Source organism: Eublepharis macularius, chromosome 16 (assembly GCF_028583425.1).
Source record: "Eublepharis macularius isolate TG4126 chromosome 16, MPM_Emac_v1.0, whole genome shotgun sequence".
Lineage (NCBI taxonomy): Eukaryota > Metazoa > Chordata > Lepidosauria > Squamata > Eublepharidae > Eublepharis > Eublepharis macularius.
The window spans coordinates 3,224,406-3,237,282 of record NC_072805.1 but is presented as its reverse complement, the minus strand read 5'-3'; positions in this window follow the sequence as shown (position 1 = coordinate 3,237,282).

Below are 12,877 nucleotides of genomic sequence, written 5' to 3'. Positions count from 1 at the left end.
ATATAACAAACTAATGCTACTGAAAATGTGAAGTTCTCCCTGAACAGCTCGCTTCAGCAAACAGCTTTTTATTAAATTCTTTTGTGGGGGACCATGCTGATTATCTTTGTGCTGTTCATACAGCAACATGCTCTGATAAAACCTCTTCATACGTTTTTCATGCAGATAATGGACAGTTTCCGATGGCTGGGGTTCCTGCACTGCATAGGTGCCATTGATGGCATGTATATTCCCATATGTGTGCCCAGGGGAAGACCTGAACAATATGGGAATTGGAAGAACTACTCTTCCATCTTGCTGTAGGGAACAGTGGACCACTCCAGCAGGTTCATAGATGCAGAGGTGGGATGGAGTGGAAAAAAACTACGATGCCTTCGTGTTCACCAACTCCGCGTTCTGTGCTGCCATGGATGTGGAGTCCCTGGTGCCCAGGAATCCATGTCTAACTTTGGATGGGGTGCTGGTGCCTCCTGTTGTGATCTCTGATGGAGCTTACCCCATGAGGCGCTGGCTGATGAAGTCATTTAGAAGCACTGCTGAGAACGAGACTCAGCAACACTGACACGTGTCTGAGCTGTGCCCACAACACTGTTGAATGTGCTTTTGGGAGGTCGAAATTGTGTTGGAAGTGTCTTGCCACACATCTGAGGGCTCAAGAACAAAACGTGGTGTCCATCATCACTACTTGCATTGTGTTGCACAATCTGCGAGGCAAAGGGTCATGCAGTATTAGGTAATCTGACAGAGTCAGCACCGGTCTTGCTGGCAAGGGAAGTGCAAGAGTTTCTCTCTGCAGGCACCTGGAGGAGGGAAAGGTGGTGTGGGAAGCCTTGGCAAACTTCACGGCAAGGGGCAGTGGGTGGCTGTGAGCTCGCTCTTGACATCCGAGAGTGCTCCACTGGTAACAGCCTTTGTATCTTGTAAAAAGTTTGGCACATCTTGTAAATAGTTTTCTGAATTTCCTCTTCTTGATGATCAAATCTTTTGAGTTAATAAAACCTTTTTTGAACATGAAGAGGTTTCACTTTAACTCCACCACCTCTCTGAAAAAAGCATTGCTCATGTCTGGGTCACTCACGCTGTAAAGTCATTCCAGCAAAAAGGCTGTGGTGTCACATTTCCAAATTTCAGTGGGGGAGCTGCTAATGTTCCTCGATTTATATGTTGCTCAGTGAACACCCCCGGGGCGGGGGCCTACAGCAATGTCAAACCCCACCCCACACACAGCTTATCACATGTGGGGCAAGTAAAAAAATCGCCTCATCTGTTCTGTTCCTTACTCCCTTTGATCATGCTCTGGCCAATGTCATTATCCAGCCTTTTGTTAAGGAACCTGTTTTCTCCACGACAGTGTTGCAGTATATTCTGAATGGGATTTCCCAATTCTGAAACCAATAATGGGCCAAAACTTGACTGGGGTTCCGGTTTTTGTTGGCAGGGCTTTTTTTCTGGGGAAAGAGGTGGTGGAACTCAGTGGGTTGCCTTCGGAGAAAATGGTCACATGGTTGGTGGCCCCACCCCCTGATCTCCAGACAGAGGGGAGTTTAGATTGCCCTCCATGCCACTACCAAAATACCAATAACAAACTTATTAATCATGCTTTATCACGTTACAGCCTCATCATATCAAGCACCTTGCAGAAATGGTGTCAAGCTACCTGTTACATTTTCTTCTGTGCTCATTTTAAAAGACTGTTTTACTTTTCCAAATGCTGGGACTGGGGCTGATTTTTCAAGAAGAATGGCAAGGGGAAGGGAGCTGTCACGTTTACTTCCTTCCTTCCCTGCCATTTTCTTGTGAAAAAAGCTGATCTCAAGCTGCTTATACCTCTGCTTGGGGGAAAAAAATAAAGATTTTTCCAGAAGGAGGTAAAAGACAAGGGTTATAATTTTCAACAGGGAAAGAAATAATTAAAGAATGCTTCTGCCACCATTCTACTCTTCTCCTAGAAAAACTGCCCCGCCCACTGCATTTGGAAATGGAAAACAGTCTTTCAAAATAAACACAGAAGAAATCATAACAAGCAGGTTGACCCAAAAGCCTGCGTGTTTGCACTGGCCTTTGGAACTCAGAGCTAAGTTTGTAGAGTATGGAAAGTTTTAATTTGATGAAGTATTAGGGAGAGAGTGGGCCAGCCTCTGCCTGTTTTCTAGATATAGATTATTCTAGTTATCGATGTTATGAGTCAAATAAATAAGCATCTTTCATCTTTTAATTGTAACGTTCAGTGCCCTTTATTGTAGACTCATTCCTGTGAATTTTCCAAAATACAGAATGTATACCTATTTGTGTTGGCAGAGTGTATACACAAAAATAGTCACACAAACTGATTAAGGAGTAAAGAAAGTTTATTTTGGAACTAACATGCTTGATAGTCAAGTAGAGAGAGAGACGTCTAGCTGGCTGAGAGAGAGAGGTCCTGAGACATGGCCTGTGAAATCTGGAGACAAGGAAACGACAGTTGAGAGAGAGGCGCTACTGCTAACCTCATGTTCCCATCCGACTATCCCTTCCTGCCTCCTGCAGAGTCTTCTCTTTCTCTTTGAACACCACACATTGCTTCTTCCAACAATTTGTAGGGGGGAAATTAGAAAATTAGAAAATATGAATGTTTTCTATTCCTTGATGGACTATTTTTAAATGCCCAGAAATCATTAGTATTGGGACATGAGACTGTAGTGCTGGACAGATGCAGCCAACTGAGGAAAGACATGGAACGGATGTTTCAGCCCACCCTTCCTGTCCCCACTTTATCTAAATTGGATGAGTGAGCAAATTAAGTTCAATGTAGCAGGTTTTAAACTGGAACAAAACATTCTGACTTTAAACATATCTTGATGGGTTCTAAACTAGCTGAATGTCAGGGGAAGAGATCTCGAGAATATAGTAGACAACTTGATGAAAATATCAACTCCGTGTACAGCAGTAATGAAAAAGGCAAACTCCAGTGGTGAGGACTATTAAGAAGGGACTGAATACGACCAGTATGATAATGCTCTGTTTAAATCTATGGTGCAGCCACATCTGGAGTACTGTGTACAGTCCTTGCACCCTATCTCACCATATCTCAAAAAGGACATTGCAGAGCTGGAAAAAAGTACAGAAGGGAGCAAGAAAGATGATCAAAGTGTTGGAGCACCTTTCCTATGAGGAATCTGGGACACTTCAGCTTGGAAAAAAAGACAACTGACAGCTGACACAACTGAGGGGGACATGATGCAGGGGTGGAGAAAGTGAACAGAGAGAACTCCCCCCCCCTCTTGTTACCAAGGTCCTCCTTCCTAGACATGTGCTGTGTCCCCTGACTCCATCTTTGCTGAATTCACCTTGGCAGCAATTTCAGGAACTTCGGAGAAGGGGAGGTCAAGGCACTCCTTAGACAGGTTATGCTAAGAAGTGGCCGAAACCTTAGATGGGAGACTGACTTGGAGGGCACAAAGCCAGGCACCCATCTTCATCTATCAGTGTGATTTCATCAGCCAATGCAAGTCCTCCTGAACGCAAAATCTAATTACTCTCAGCCAGCCTTTCACTGCCTTGCCTCAGGCTGGGGTTCAGCCTCCCCTTCCTAGCCCTTTTGTCCATTCAGGATATTCCCCTGCCTGGATACAATAACCAGTTTTTGCCCTTCTGGGGATCCCCCCCAAAACTCAGTCAGAGCCAGGAAATTCATTGAGGCTCATCCTGGACTCACCTCGAATTCAAGGACTTGACAATAATTTTTAAAAATACTCTTCTGTGCCGGCTCCTGTAACTATCGCTGCTTTGCCAGCCAAAATGTGACGGTGGTCTCTTCCTCCCTGTTTGTGAAGAGACTGCCATCTCCATTGTTCTTTCTCTGGGACCCTGGGATGTTTCCTTGCTACACAAGAGCATCACTCTGCAGCCTTACCTTCTTATTTTTTTTATCATTAGACCCAGTGGCATAGCGTGGGGAGGGCAAGAGGGGCAGTTGTCCTGGATGCAAAATTCGTGTGTGTGGAGGGGGGCACAAGAGACTGTGCCGTGCCCTTGGGGAGGCTGCCCGAGCCACCCACACGCGGATGGGGCAGCTGCGTTGCTGGGCGCTGAGTCGGCCTTCCTGCAGCAGGCAGCCACAGCGAGCTCGGCCCGTTGCAGGAAGGCCGACTCAGCGCCCAGCCAGCTGGCCACCCCATCAGCGCACAGGCAGTGCGGGCAGCCTTCCGAAGGGTGCGGCACAGTCTCTGCTCTGCTGCAGCCATCTGCGCCATCGCGCCCTTTGGGAAGCCGCTTTCGCCGCTTGTGGCTAATGGGGTAGCCGGCCCTCGGCGCCCAGCGAGCTGGCAGCCCTGTCAGCCACAAGTGGCGAAAGTGGCCTCCCAAAGCATTTGGGCAGCTGCAAAGGATGGGGCAGCCACATCCTGTGCAATGATGTCACTGAAAGTGACATCATTGCGCAGGCCAGGGAGCGAGGGCTTCCCTTGCCCTGGGCCCTCTACAGGCACACTATGCTGCTGATTAGACCTGATCCTTCGGAATTGGTTAAGGCTAACTAGAGGTGATCGGATTGCTATGACAAGGGCACCCTGAGGCATCTATAACCCAAGGAGGTTTTTTCCAAGCCCTCTCTTCACTAGCTGTGAAGCTATGGGGTTGACGAGGGGATATGAGCAGAACCTTTCATTGTTGTACAATGAGGGGAGGCGGCCTTGGCACTTTGAGGCACAGGTTTCCATGCAGGCAAGGATGCCAGTTGAGTTTGGAATTATGATGGGATTGCAGACATATTGGCAGCCATTAAAGACTACCCTCAAGTGGTAACCCTCAAAGAAAGGGTTACTAATAATTATGTAAAATAGTGATCATGAAAACTAATTTAACTTTTCTGGTGGTATCTTCATTCTAGGGTCAAGAGCAAAATATGGCACATCGAATTTCCTTCCAGGGAGTAGCCTGAATGGTGGCAGCTTTGGAAACCTTAATATAAATTTCAGTTAACACTTTCTGCAAGGTCTAAACTTTATTGTTAGCACAGCTATTGATCTTGACAATGATTTATTAAGCACAGAAAACATTTAGACTTAATACAATATTGTACGTTTAATATTGTTGTAACCCACCTCAAACCTGTGTGTGAGGAGGGCGGAATATAAATCGAAGGTATAAATAAAAAAATAAAATACAAATACTACAATTTTGATTAGGGCAGGCTCTGGGAAGGATGAGGGTTTAAAAAAAGTTGATGTTAATTAATGGTTTCTAGTTCTAATGGAATCACACTGGTGTTTTATAGATTCACAGTATATATTTTACTTTGCAGTCTTGATCTGAGAAAAATTTGAAAAGCAGTCTGTCATTTTGCCCTTTCTCCCAGCCCTTAAACATCCAGTAGAAGTAGAGGCTTAAATCATTCCCTGGTCATGTTTGATGTACCTCAAAAGAGAAGTGGGTAAATAGATACGCAATTTCCAATCACTGCGGAGCATTTAACACTGGCCCAACTCTCCAATAACTAGTGGAAGATTAGTCTCGATTTTCATTTTCTGGCTGGCTTAGGCCTCTCTGAGGAAACAAAGTGGCGGCTTGCCGGCCTTTGCTTGATTGAATCAGCAGCATCAGGAAAGACTTCTTATGTTACTAAAATATATAATGTAAAAATTAAAAAGATAAAGGGATAAACTTCAGAAATTAGCAAGAGATTGAAAAAAGGAAGTAGTATAAACAGAAAGGCATTTATACAGACAGTGGGAGTTAAACCGTTTACAATAGAGGCAGACTGAAATAACCATGGTTTCTTCTTTGAGTCGTGAGAATTGCTATTTTCTTGTTTGAAAGCTTAAAGAGCTATTAAGATGGGCAAATCACTGGTAAAACAGCTGGAAATGTAAATAGCAATTTAAACAGTCCATTGCACCTCAATCCAAATGTGGAATGCACAGATCTACTTTAAAACAGCCCCTCTGGTTTTATTACATTGTCCACGATAAGAGGATTGAGTGGCAAACCCTTTTCTCAGTGGACTTGAATGGAGGTTGCTGTGCTTTATATAGCAAATCCACAACGTTTTTTTGCAAGTGAGCAGACGGATTTCCAATTTTCACGCCCTTCTCCCTTAGAGACCTCCTTCAATTGTGCTATTCTTTCATTGTGTGGAACTAATGAAGTGCTCTACAGCCTTTAGTTCTTCAAAGAATCTATTGCTGCAGGAATATACTACTTAAATAAAACATGTTTCATTGGCTGACTTCAAAACAATATTCTTATAAAGGGAAGGGGGAGAAGGCAGGGGGAGACGAAGCAGAAGAGTCCCAAAATCACTGGGTAGAAATAGATGGATGCTATAGAGATGGATGTGTTTTTAAAGGAAGAATTGCTCTACACAGATGATGCAGTTTGGGCCCTTTCTCGGACTTGACGTCACATATACGTTGTCTTTGTAAACATTTTGATTTCTTTGTTCAGAAGCAGATTGTTAAAACTATGAAGCTGATGATGAAACCACTTTAACTCTCGGGCATAAACAATAAAATATTGAATGTTACTTAATGTTCATTTTTAAGACTTCATAGAAATGTTTGCCTTGCCTCACCTGCTGAACTATAATCATGCTTGGATGGAGGGTTCCTCCATCTGTGTTTCCCCATAGTCAAGTGTCCACATTTATTCTTGCTAGTCTTTGTAGATGTGGTAGAAAAGTATCTAACTATTGTTAACAACAACTTCTCCCACTCCTATTCCAGCAATCCCCCTTCCATCAGTTTCTGTATATCTCCTTCCAAAGAAAATAATGAATTCTTCAATTATTTGGATTTGAAAAATCCCTTAAAAATTTAAATGATAGTTACATATAGCAATCCCAGATGGTGAGAATTGAACTCTAGGCTTGCACTAGAATTGTGAAAACAGGAGCATTGGGGGAAAAGTAAACTATCATTTTTATCCATTGTATTCTCTTTTACTTAGTGCTTTGTTTTAATGTGCAGCACATTTGTAACTTGGCTTTAACCGCTGAAATAGTATTATCTTGATTATTATCCTGTTGGCAACAAGATAATGGTTGGCTGATTTTTGATAAATAGTAGAATAAACTGCAATGTCTGCTTTTGTAAAACAGCATATATCTCTGGAAATTGTTGTAAGTGTCCCATTTTCAGCTAAACAATTTTTAGCACATATCAGTTTTAAAATCTCCACAATTCTGCCAAATTTGCTTCTGTGGGGAAAAAACCCTACATAGATGAAAGGCAATCTCTGTTTTGAGAGATGCCTCATTTGAATTTCAAGACCTCCCTTTGTTAAGAATGCAGCATGGTCCTAATTAGCTGTCGTTGTACCTTGATAATAAGCACATATCTTGAACAATGCCAGGTCAAGAAAGGCATGGGAACTGGCAGAGCTAGTTCAACCCTTTTAATGTTTAGTCTAGATCTCTTGCATAATCTCTTTTTAAAGAAAACATTCAGGACTCAAACTAACACCTTGTTGCTTAAGATTTGTTTCTAGATTTACCAGCAAATACGTGCATGAGTGGATAAATAAGATTCCATGATAATCCCTGAATTATGGTGGCATTATGTAATTTTATGATGTTTATTAAACCTAGAAAAATGATTTGAAATGTAAGAATGCTGTAGATTGGTACCGGATGTAGACTGCTATATTTACCTGCTGTACTGCGGTCACTTTCTCTTTCTTTTTTTCTTTGCATTTAGCATCCACTCACTCTGATGGGCCTGGTGGGAGAGATTGTGCCACTGTACTGAGCCCAGTTTTGGACTGACCAGTGAATGACCACAGATATTTGAAACTTCTTCCAAAAACTGTGCAAAGAAGTGTGCCATCTGAGCAGCATCTGCTCTTCCCCTTTTCACCCGCCAAGTTTCAGGGCTTCCCAAACATGCCTTTTGATTTCCATAACAATTAGACAAGCCTGCTTTGAAAATCAAAAGGAATTGCACCGCCCTGTCATGCTTGAGTGCAACAGAACCCACAGAGCTCACTGGGAAGGATGCAGAGCACTACCTGCCAAGGAGGTAGTACTCTGTGAGGAGGATAATTGAGGGACAGAAAGGCTGAAGCATAGTACTGGCTGCAACAACTAGGTCCCATGGGCAGGAGCCAGATAGCATGGAGCAGTGTGACTTCTGAGACAGAGCTTCCATTCAGTGACAGATGCTGGGAAAGCACATTGCACAGTGGGGGCATTTGAAGCTGGGAGGAACAGCAAGCTAAGGAGAAACCTCCTTGTAGCTAAGCAGAGAGTTCCGTCAGACCTAATACAAGGAAGTACCCAAGATGTCTACCAACTCTCTTATTTCTCCATCAAAGGTTACCAGCCTCCAGGTGGTAGCCAGAAATTTCCTGGAATTACAACTGATCTCCAGGTTACAGAAAAAAACGGCTGCTTCAGAGGATGGATTCTATGGCATTATATCTAGGGTTGCCAGATGGTTTCAACAAAAATATTAGACATACTTCATAAAAAATTGTTGACCAACATGTGCACGTCCACACCCACATGATAAAAAAGAAAAATGCCCCCTCCCTTTAATATAAGCTTATGTGTGCAAATGAGCTGTTGAAACTTAATGGCATAAAGGTAAATAAGATCCTATTAAGCCTCTATTAATGAGACAACCCTAACCAGTCTATCCAATCCTAATCTAACATGATAGCTCTAATATATCACATTCCCCCTCCTCCCTTTAATACATACAAATACATATAGAGGTTTCTGGGTTTAAAATAGTTGTGCAGCAGGTAGAAATTCAACAGACAAAGCTAAAAATAGGTTAAGTTTTCTTTATACTGCTAACGTGGTGGTGGATAATGCCCTCAAGTCAGAGCTGCCTTATGGCGACCCCTGGCAAGGATTTCATGGCAAGAGACTAACAGAGGTGGTTGACATTTGCCTGCCTCTGCAACCCTGGTCTTCGTTGGAGGTCTCCCATCCAATTACTAACCAAGGCCGACCCTGCTTAGCTTCCGAGATCTGATAAGATCAGGCTCTCCTGGGCTATCCAGGTCAGGGCTATACTGTTATTGTATATCTTTTCAAAAGCAAAACCACCGAGTTCCTGATCATATTATGGTCTCCAGGGACAAAATGTAAATATTAGTGTGGCACATTTTGCTACAACTGCTGGTTCATGTCAGTTTCTCTCAATCTCTTTCCACTTGTCCCCCACCTCAGCTTTATTCAACCTTTGAAGGGGGGGCATAACATAGCACGAACACCTGGGCAGAGATCTTTACACATAGAATGCATAGAAAACTAACATGCCAAGGAAATGACCACACTGGAGCTCTTCTCCCTGACATGTGCAGAAGGCTTTGTTTTAATTATTTATTTAAATTATACTCCATTTTTCTCCCTGTCGGGGACCCAAAGAGATTTAGATTATTCTCTACTATATTTTATCCTCTGAGTGTGTGTGATTGGTCCAAGGTCACCCAGCAAGCTTTGATAGCAGAAGGGGGATTTGAACATAGTCCAGTGCTCTAACCACTACGCAGCACCGGCTCTGTGTATTTGTTTCTTTTTGAATAGAGTGTTCCATTTTGAAACTGAATGTGATAAAGTCCAGACCCAGGTTTACCATATCTGAGAACTAGGCAAGAGAGTCTTGTGGCACCTTAAAGCCTAACAAATCTATTGTAGCTTTTTAGTTACACATTTCTCAATTTAAAAAAGCAAACATGTTAAGCATCATGATTATATTTAACATAAGGTGCAGTCTAAGCCTATACAAATACTTTCAATCTAAGCTTTTTCTTTTTTAACAATAAGCTCTTTCAACCTGAGGTCTTAAACCAAACAGTACAATATTTATAAAATACAGATCGTACATCAATCACAAGCAGAGAATAATAAATAAAATTATAGCAGCAATACATAACTATCCCATAACAAAGGAATGTCTCAAGGATACTACAAAGGTTAAAAACTTGGCTACAGATTGTATAACTGCAGGGTTAGCATCATCCAGCAAAAAGGATACTACTTGAGGCTCAATAACCAATTGGTATTTGCTCAAAAAAGGAAGAATCTAAAGATACCAAAATTAAGATGAATGTTTATAAAGTAACAAAATGTGAGCAGTGGTCTCAATTGGGGTGTGTGATTCAGGATTCCAATTCGGGAAAACCTGCAGAATCGGGTCCGATTCAAAAAGCTTTGGGTCAAGCGGGAGCAGCACACAACACTTTTCTGGCTGTTTGATTTGCAGTCAGAAGGTACTGTTTGCTTTCAAACTTCCTGCGCTACCGCTTTTTCCCCCAATGGGAGGGGGAGGAGAGTTTTGTGCAAGTGGCACAAAAACAGGAGCTTTCAAACTTCAGCTGCTTCAGCTGACAGGCAGGGACCCCATCCATCAGCTGAAGCGAGCAGGTGCCCAGAGATGTTCATCCAGGCACTTAAGGAGCAGTATGATGACCCTCTCGAGGAGGAGAGGGTGAGAACCCGCCTGAGGCGGATAAGGCAGGGCAACCGTCCCGTCCAAGAGTACGAAGTGTAGCTTTCTTCCTTTACTGTATCTTGGCTACTCTTTGCTGAGAGGTCTTATCAGTACAGCTGGGAATGTCTGGGAAGGAGTGAAGATAAATTTTTCTGAGCTGGCCTGAACCCCGATCTGGTGGCCAAAACGATGGTGCAAGATGACCCTCAAACCCTCCTAGGCTGGATCCAACTGGCTTGCGAGGTTGAAAATTGGGAGCAAATAGTGAAGTTGCTGAAGTTGCAGCATCAGACTGGTCAGCAGAAAGGATTGGCAGATGCCCGACACCGGGAGCAAGGGAGGCCATGAGCCAACATCCCTTGAGAGAGATCAGAGAATGAGACAAGGGCTGTGCTTGAGATGCGGGAAATGGGCCACTTTGCCACTGAGTGTCTGGGTGAAGGTAAGAGCAGCCTGGAGATGGACCTGAAGCTGAGGAGGCTACCAAAAAGGCGCTCGAAGGGGCAGCCCCGACCTACTTCCAGGAAGGAAGCCACATCAGTGGCCATGGCACCAGAGGAAGGAAGGGACATCGTAAGTGAAGAGCTCTCGTTGGACAATGAAGAGCCAAAATCACTGACGGGAAACAGTGGAGACCTGCTGTGTAGGTCACCAATTGGCGGGTCGTGGAAGTCCCGGTGCCGCAAAGGGTGAGGCCTAAGGGAGCGTTGTTTTTCATAGTGGTCACCTTGTTAAAACCCTGGAGGGGAACGAACATCAGGGTAAGGGCCTTGATTGACTCGGGGTGCAGCAGAGACTTGATTGCCCCTGTATTTGTGACGGGGTTGCCCCTAAAACACGGTGGCAGCTACGGTCGTTTCTGGGGTTTGCTAACTTCCACTGACCCTTCATAAAAAATTTTGCTCAAGTAGCCTTGCCGCTTACAGACTTACTAAAAGCTAAAAGGAAGGGTGCTGGAAAAGTGAAACCAAGCGCCAAACTAGCCTGGTCTAAGGAGTGTCAAACAGCCTTTGAGGAGCTAAAAACTCGCTTCACCTCTGAACCTGTGTTGCGCCATCTAGATGAGAGCTGCCCGTTCGTGATACAGGAAAGGAATTGGGTGGTATGGGACAAGGAAGTGGCAGTGGTCAAACAGGCCCTAAGTATGTGGAGACACTGGCTGGAGGGGGCTAAGGTGCCGTTTGAGGTGTGGACTAACCACAGAAATCTGGAAGCATTGCAAGAGCCTTGCAGACTAGAAGCCAAGCAGCTGCAATGGGTGGAGTTTTTCTCACAATTCAACTTTATGATTAAACATTTCCCTGGGAAATCAAATTTTCTGGCAGATGCATTTCCCCGCCTCCCCCAAAACATCAGCCAGCGGGAAGAAGTGGTAGATACAATATTTTCCCTCACCCAGCTGGGAGGGGCCATGATTACCAGAAACCAAGCAGCAAAGGCAGATGCCTTCCCCCCCTCTTCCCCCCTGGAATGGGAAGAGAAAATCAAGGCAGAATGGTGCAGCTATATCTAGTTGTACTATTGTATTGTTCGTTAATAGGTGTGTTGCTGCCACCAGGCAAAGAGTGCTGCTATTTTTATATGATGTTTTAATGTTTTAATATGGAACGTTTTTAAATGATTTTAAGGTTGTTATACGCCCTGAGCCCGCTTGTGGGGAGGGCAGAATACAAATATGATATAAATAATAAATAAATAAAAAGGAAGGGGAGGGAATCGTCCTGAGGACTTAGAAATGGGAGAAAATGATTGTTGGTATAAGAACAACAAAATGTATATCCTGCCGGGACTATGAAGAGATACTGAAACACTGTCATGATGCCAAGTTGGCTGGACATCTAGGTTATTTAAAAAAACTGCACTTAATACAAAGGCAGTTTTGGCGGCCAGGACTGCAGAAGGATGTATCACAATATGTATCCACGGGTCAGGCCTGTTTAATGGGCAAAAGGAGGCGGGGGGAACCTCCAGGACTACTACAACCTCTGGAACCCCCCCCTCCCCTGACCCTGGTCTGTAGTATCCATGGACTTCATCACTGACCTTCCACCGAGCAAAGGGAAAACAGTGATTTAGGTGGTGGTGGATTTGTTTTCCAAACAAGCCCATTTCATTTCGTGCTCTAAGTTGCCAACAGCCAAAAAACTGGCCACATTGTTCATGCAGCACGTAGTAAGTCTCCATTCATTTCCTGACAAAGTAATATTGGATTGGGACCCACAATTCATTGCCAAGTTTTGGCCGGAGCTGATGGAAGTAACAGGCATGACTCAAGGGTTGAGTTCAGCGTACCATCCCGAGCCTGACGGGCAATCCGAAGGGGTTAATCAAGCCTTGGAACACTTTTTAAGGTGTTACAATAATTATCAATAAGATAATTGGACTGATTTTCTAGCGTTTGCAGAGTATTGTTACAACAGTGTTCATAGCTCTATGGGAGCATCCCCATACAAGATCAC